Source organism: Triticum urartu, chromosome 3A, assembly GCF_056163025.1.
Source record: "Triticum urartu cultivar PI428250 chromosome 3A, HENAU_Tu73, whole genome shotgun sequence".
NCBI classification, from domain to species: domain Eukaryota; kingdom Viridiplantae; phylum Streptophyta; class Magnoliopsida; order Poales; family Poaceae; genus Triticum; species Triticum urartu.
The window spans coordinates 457,173,300-457,180,625 of record NC_141875.1 but is presented as its reverse complement, the minus strand read 5'-3'; the positions used below and the strand labels follow the sequence as shown (position 1 = coordinate 457,180,625).

The 7,326-nt window shown below is 53.9% G+C and overlaps 1 long non-coding RNA gene across 1 annotated transcript; it reads left to right on the top strand.

The window, feature by feature from the left end:
* The first annotated feature begins 212 nt into the window (after window positions 1–212).
* On the top strand, window positions 213–7,002 carry LOC147980064 (uncharacterized). Its single transcript, XR_015619090.1, has 2 exons — window positions 213–4,844; window positions 6,644–7,002. It is a non-coding gene; the product is annotated as an uncharacterized LOC147980064 (long non-coding RNA).
* Window positions 7,003–7,326: the final 324 nt, after the last annotated feature.

Sequence of the window (7,326 nt, the reverse complement as noted above, 5' to 3'; positions counted from 1 at the left end):
TAGTTTCGCCCCCCCCCCCCCCCCGATTAAGCGCCCCCCAATTTTCATCAAGTAGCCCAAGGATAGCGGATAGCCAAAATCGCCTAACCATGCACACCAAGTCAGCGAAACCAATGAGCTTTAGTCACCTACTTAACCAACACTTTTTTCGGTGTCGCCCACCCCCGTGTGCTTAATCGCCTTCCATTTTTTCATCAAGTTGCCCAAAGGAAAGCAGAAACACAAAAATCGCCTAACACGGAGAGGGCACATCTTCATGCTACCCCCTCGGTCTTCTATTGTCGCCTCACCCGATGAACCAAGTCGCCCAAAAACTCATGACCACCCAACCCAAAATCGCCTAACGCGGGAGGGGATGCATCTCGCCTTCCTCGGTGGCCTAGTGTCGCCTCACCAGACGAACCAAGTCGCCCAAAAATCCACCACCACCCACCTCCAAATCGCCTAACAAGGTAGGGACGCATCTTGCCTACCCTGAGTGGCCTAGTGTCGCGTCACCAGATGTACCAAGTCGCCCCAAAACCCACAACCACCCACCTCCAAATCGCCTAACACGGGAGGGGTGCATCTCGCCTACCTCGATGGCATAATTTCGCCTCACCGATGAACCAAGTTGCCCAAAAACTCATAACCACCCAATCTAAAATCGCCTAACACGGGAGAGGGCGCATCTCACCTCCCTCGGCCGGCTAGAGTCGCCTCACCCGACGAACCAAGTCGCCTAAAAAACCCATGACCACCCACCTCCAAATCGCCTAACAAGGTAGGGACGCATCAGGCCTCTCTCGGTGGCCTAGTGTCGCCTCACCAGGCGAACCAAGTCACCCAAAAACCCACGACCACCCACCTCCAAATCGCCTAACACAGGAGGGGGTGCATCTCGCCTCCCTCGGTGGCCTAGTTTCGCCTCACCAGATGAACCAAGTTGCCCAAAAACTCATGACCACCCAACGCAAAATCGCCTAACACGGGAGGGGGCGCATCTCGCCTCCCTCGGTCGGCTAGAGTCGCCTCACCCGACAAACCAAGTCGCCTAAAAAACCCACGACCACCCACCTCCAAATCGCCTAACATGGAGGGACGCATCTTGCCTCCCTCGGTGTCCTAGTGTTGCCTCACCAGACGAACCAAGTCACCCAAAAACCTACGACCACCCACCTCCAAATCGCCTAACACAGGAGGGAGTGCATCTCGCCTCCCTCGGCCGGCTAGAGTCGCCTCACCCAACGAACCAAGTCGCCTAAAAAACCCATGACCACCCACCTCCAAATCGCCAAACAAGGTAGGGACGCATCTTGCCTCTCTCGGTGGCCTAGTGTCACCTCGCCAGACGGACCAAGTCACCCAAACACGACCACCCACCTCCAAATCGCCTAACACAGGAGGGGGTGCATCTCGCCTCCCTCGGTGGCCTAGTTTTGCCGCACCAGATGAACCAAGTTGCCCAAAAACTCATGACCACCCAACGCAAAATTGCCTAACACGGGAGGGGGCGCATCTCGCCTCCCTCGGTCGGCTAGAGTCGCCTCACCCGACAAACCAAGTCGCCTAAAAAACCCACGACCACCCACCTCCAAATCGCCTAACATGGAGGGACGCATCTTTCCTGCCTCGGTGTCCTTGTGTTGCCACACCAGACGAACCAAGTCACCCCAAAACCAACGAGCACCCAGCCCCCAAAGTGCTTAATGCGGGAGGGACACATTTTGCCTACCTCGGTGCCCTAGTGTTGCCTCACAAGACGAACTAAGTCGTCGAGCCTTACGCACCAAGTCGGCGAAACTCACAGACCTTTAGTCGCCTACTCATCACACACATAGTTTCGCCCCCCCTACGCACCAAGTCGGCGAAACTCACGGACCTTTAGTCGCCTACTCATCACACACATAGTTTCGCCCCCCCCCGATTAAGCGCAGATAGCCAAATCGCCTGACCATGCACACCAAGTCAGCGAAACCAATGAGCTTTAGTCACCTACTTAACCAACACTTTTTTCGGTGTCGCCCACCCCCATGTGCTTAATCGCCTTCCATTTTTTCATCAAGGCGCCCAAAGGAAAGCAGAAACACAAAAATCGCCTAACACGGAGGGGGCACATCTTCAGGCTACCCCCTCGGTCTTCTATTGTCGCCTCACCCGATGAACCAAGTCGCCCAAAAACTCATGACCACCCAACCCAAAAACGCCTAACGTGGGAGGGGGTGCATCTCGCCTCCCTCGGTGGCCTAGTGTCGCCTCACCAGACGAACCAAGTCGCCCAAAGATCCACCACCACCCACCTCCAAATCGCCTAACAAGGTAGGGATGCATCTTGCCTACCTTCAGTGGCCTAGTGTCGCGTCACAAGATGTACCAAGTCGCCCCAAAACCCACAACCACCCACCTCCAAATCGCCTAACACGGGAGGGGTGCATCTCGCCTCCCTCGATGGCATAATTTCGCCCCATCGATGAACCAAGTTGCCCAAAAACTCATGACCACCCAATCTAAAATCGCCTAACACGGGAGGGGGCGAATCTCGCCTCCCTCGGCCAGCTAGAGTCGCCTCACCCGACGAACCAAGTCGCCTAAAAAACCCATGGCCACCCACCTCCAAATCGCCTAACAAGGTAGGGACGCATCTTGCCTCTCTCGGTGGCCTAGTGTCGCCTCACCAGACGAACCAAGTCACCAAAAAACCTACGATCACCCACCTCCAAATCGCCTAACACAGGAGGGGGTGCATCTCGCCTCCCTCGGTGGCCTAGTTTCTCCTCACCAGATGAACCAAGTTGCCCAAAAACTCATGACCACCCAACGCAAAATCGCCTAACACGGGAGGGGGCGCATCTCGCCTCCCTCGGTCGGCTAGAGTCACCTCACCCGACAAACCAAGTCGCCTAAAAAACCCACGACCACCCACCTCCAAATCACCTAACATGGAGGGACGCATCTTGCCTCCCTCGGTGTCGTAGTGTTGCCTCACCAGACGAACCAAGTCACCCAAAAACCCACGACCACCCACCTCCAAATCGCCTTACACAGGAGGGAGTGCATCTCGCCTCCCTCAGCCGGCTAGAGTCGCCTCACCCAACGAACCAAGTCGCCTAAAAAACCCATGACCACCCACCTCCAAATCGCCTAACAAGGTAGGGACGCATCTTGCCTCTCTCGGTGGCCTAGTGTCGCCTCACCAGACGGACCAAGTCACCCAAAAACCCACGACCACCTCCCTCCAAATCGCCTAACACAGGAGGGGGTGCATCTCGCCTCCCTCGGTGGCCTAGTTTCGCCTCACCAGATGAACCAAGTTGCCCAAAAACTCATGACCACCCAACGCAAAATCGCCTAACACGGGAGGGGGCGCATCTCGCCTCCCTCGGTCGGCTAGAGTCCCCTCACCCGACAAACCAAGTCGCCTAAAAACCCATGACCACCCACCTCCAAGTCACCTAACATGGAGGGACGCATCTTGCCTCCCTCGGTGTCCTAGTTGCCTCACCAGACGAACCAAGTCGCCCCAAAACCAACGAGCACCCACCCCCCAAAGTGCTTAACGCGGGAGGGACACATTTTGCCTACCTCGGTGCCCTAGTGTCGCCTCACAAGACGAACTAAGTCGTCGAGCCTTACGCACCAAGTCGGCGAAACTCACAGACCTTTAGTCGCCTACTCATCACACACATAGTTTCACCCCCCCCCACATGATTAAGCGCCCCCCAATTTTCATCAAGTAGCCCAAGGATAGCAGATAGCCAAAATCGCCTAACCGTGCACACCAAGTCAGCGAAACCAATGAGCTTTAGTCACCTACTTAACCAACACTTTTTTCGGTGTCGCCCACCCCCATGTGCTTAATCGCCTTCCATTTTTTCATCAAGTCACCCAAAGGAAAGCAGAAACACAAAAATCGCCTAACACGGAGGGGGCACATCTTCACGCTACCCCCTCGGTCTTCTAGTGTCGCCTCACCCGATGAACCAAGTCGCCCAAAAACTCATGACCACCCAACCCAAAACCGCCTAACGCGGGAGGGGGTGCATCTTGCCTCCCTCGATGGCCTAGTGTCGCCTCACCAGACGAACCAAGTCGCCCAAAAATCCACGACCACCCACCTCCAAATCGCCTAACACGGGAGGGGGCGCATCTTGCCTCCCTCGGTGGCCTAGTGTCGCCTCACCAGACGAATCAAGTCGCCCAAAAACTCATGACCACCCAACCCAAATTAGCCTAACACGGGAGGGGGCACATCTCGCCTCCCTCGGTGGCATAGTGTCGCCTTACTAGATGAACCAAGTCGCCCAAAACTCATGACCACCCAACCCAAAATCGCCTAACACGGAGGGGACGCATCTGGCCTACCCCTCGGTGGCCTAGTGTCACGTCACAAGATGTTCCAAGTCACCCAAAAACCCACGACCACCCACCTCCAAATCGCCTAACACAGGGAGGGGGGGGGGACCATTGCGAATCGAAAATGTAAAGGAAGCAAACATTCTAGAAACAAGATAGGGATTTTTTAATAATGTTTTTTATTTGTGATCATGCTTCAGGTGATCATTTTAAGTGCGTGGAAATCTTTTTTTTCTGCAACATTCTTTTGTCCTGCATTTTTCTGCAGTAAATAGCAATATCATTTCGTATTTTTCGGGGCGCACTAACGAAAACCAGATTTTTCCCTTCTCCCCAAATACAGGTATGATTGCAGCATATATATACTACACAATACCAACAACTGGGATGGCACCCATGTCCTGGAGTATAGGCCAAAAGACATAGCCAACATGAGGATGATACTAACGGCAAAAATGGTGAAGAGTGAGCACAGCGATGTCAACTGGGCAAAGATGCTCAACATCAAGAAGGTAAAAAAATGTCTGCAACGCACACAAGCAACTTAGTTATCAGTTTTTAACTTTTTATGGCATAACACCAACCACTTCTGTTTCAGTAGCACAGAACATAAATTACATGGTCTTTTTCAACATACCACAGATACAACTTCATGTACAGAGTACTTATTAAGTAGTCCCTCACGTCGATCATCAGCCATAATGTGATACACAAGCAACATGTACAGGGTACCTATTAAGTACTAGGTTCTGGGGTTTTTTGCCTACTATTCTTGTACGTTCTTGTAAGGGACAAACCCTGTCCCGGGCGATACTTCCACGCCCCGCGATCCGAAAAATCAGGACGCCCCCGCGTCGCTCGTGACGAGCGGCTCGGGCGGCAACCAGCCGAGCGCCGCCGACACCCTTCTCCTCCTCCCATCCCCTCCTCGCCGCCGCCAGAGTGAGCCACAGGGCAAGCCCTCGAGGCTCCCAAGGAAGGCGGTGGCGGGGCTTTCGTCCTTCGCTCGACGACAGGAATCATGGGAATACTACGCGGGGCGTGGCCGATCTGACTTGGCGGCGCGGCGAGTGGCCCTGCCTTTACCGGCGGCGGCGCGGCGGCCAGCGATGGTTGCGGGCGCGGTGGCCGGCCGTGCAGCGGCGTTGGCTGCGTTCGGCGACGGTGATCGGATCTGCGGCGACGACCATGTATGGCCTGGCTTCCGGACGGATCTGATCTGCCCGGTGCGGCCTACTCATCGGATCTGCGGCGACGACCATGTATGGCCTGGCTTCCGGACGGATCTGATCTGCCCGGTGCGGCCTACTCATTGTGCGGCGGCTCAGATTGGTGGTGAGCCGTGCACATGATGTTTGATGGAGGTTTGTTGAGCGGATCCAGATGAAAACCTCGTTCTCGGCTTGTTGTTGAGACTGGCGATGGCAGTACTCTTTTGTGTTGTTACCTTCCTGAAGGCATCGCCGTGGAGAAGCTCCAGATCTCTATCTGCTACCTCCAGGGGAAACCTTAGATCAGTAGATCAGATGACGACGACGCTCCGATATCGTTTCTCTCTTGGGGGCGTCATTTTTGGAGGTGTACACGGGCTCGAGGGACCAGTGGACGGCTTCTTTGGTGGAGCGGTGCTTCATCTTACACATTGATGGCGGCGGATCTCGGCGGTGTGGCACAGTGGAGACTCGGCGTCCGATGCACGGAGATGGACTCGCGCAGGAGGAGGACGCTGTCTAGCATCATGGTGGCGTCGATGGCAGAGAGGCCTGGCAAACTCGGTGCGTTAGTTTCTGCTCTGAAGATGGATTGGTGGAAGACGGCAGCGACGACACATGAGAGTGCGTTGGACCGGTTTGTACCCCAAACCCAGTATGTGGCTTGGTTGGGGTCTCCGGCTTTAGATGTTAGGCTTGGTGCGATGTCTGTTTGGTGTTAGGCTCGGATCATCGGCACCCCTTCATCAAGTGGATAAGTGGATAGGAGTAGCGACAGTTGTTGCTAAGATGGTGGCTTCAGATTACCTGATGTACTACTTTGTAAGGTCTTTATGAATAATTAATAAAATGGTTGCATGCATCGCTCAGATGCAGAGGCCGGGGTAATCCTCCTTTTCTAAAAAAACAAGCTTTTTGTTTTGTGAGCAACTACAAATACATTATTGCCCATTTGATGCAGAGGCCGGGGTAATCCTCCTTTTCTAAAAAAACAAGCTTTTTGTTTTGTGAGCAACTACAAATACATTATTGCCCATTTTTTTACTATGCACAGATTACCTACACAGATTACCAACACACAATAACTCTACTTTTCGCAGAAACAAGGTGCAAGACAATAGAGAAGATGCAAATTCAGAGTCAGCAACTTTTATCTATATAATCCAGTTCTACAGGGTACAGGGGATGTAAGAACAGGGAGGAAAGATACAAGACAAGGTCTGCAACACTTTTGTACAGGGGCGCGGACGTACAGAGAGGGAAATCAACTAGTTATAGCAGTAAAAGAAGTTCATGGCCAGAAATTTCTGGAACAGCACCTTTTTTACCTTTCCTGTTTTCACTGGGGGAAACTTGCCCAGCTACGCCAGTTCTCTTGCCCACGATGCTTCAGATTTATTGCCTGATCAGCACGAAAAATTGCACACACATTTTTGGAAAAAGCTTACCTTCAACCGACCGATAACGCTCGCGCGTCCGCCGGCTTCACGTCCTTCAGATCGTTTGTTGATCAGATGGATGAGAGCGTCCCCCGCCTTCGTGTCACACGCAGTAGTTTTCTGAAACTTACCTATTGTTTCAGAACACACTCATGCAACTGGATAACGCCCCTGCAGCTCAGTTGACTCGTGTGGTTGGGACGACTTCGTGACTGGGAGGGCGACGACGTTGGGATCTGGGAGGGCGCAGGGGCGGCGGCGGTGCAGGGTGTGGGGCGACCGGAGCGCATTCACCACGGTGGCGACGACGGCTTCGGCATCGGCAGTGGTCGGCGGCGACACAA